The following is a 334-nucleotide window of genomic DNA, read 5'->3' as shown; positions in this document are numbered from 1 at the left end:
CTTACCTTCCCTCGTTCCCTCCCTATTTCCCCCTCGTGCGCTCCTTCCCTGCTCCCCTCCCTCTCTGCAGGCACGATGCCTGCCCTCTTCGGTCAGGCTATGGCCGCCTTCGTCTTGTGCGAGCTCACCGGACAATCCCTGCAGCCTGTGGCTGTGGTAATCCCCTTCCCCATTCCCTCCCTCCTTGGTCGTCTCCAGATGGCTCGCTTGCTTGGGAAGATGCACACCCTTCCTTCAGGCTTTTCCCTCCTTCTCCTTCCCTGCCTCATTTTTCTCCTCACCCTGCGTACCCCTCCTTCTACTCCCAAGGCACTCAAACTCCTCCCTCCCCCCC

Source organism: Nannochloropsis gaditana (genome assembly GCF_000240725.1).
Source record: "Nannochloropsis gaditana CCMP526 unplaced genomic scaffold scaffold309, whole genome shotgun sequence".
Lineage (NCBI taxonomy): Eukaryota > Eustigmatophyceae > Eustigmatales > Monodopsidaceae > Microchloropsis > Microchloropsis gaditana.
The sequence above is the reverse complement of the archived record's forward strand: the minus strand, read 5'-3'. Positions refer to the sequence as shown.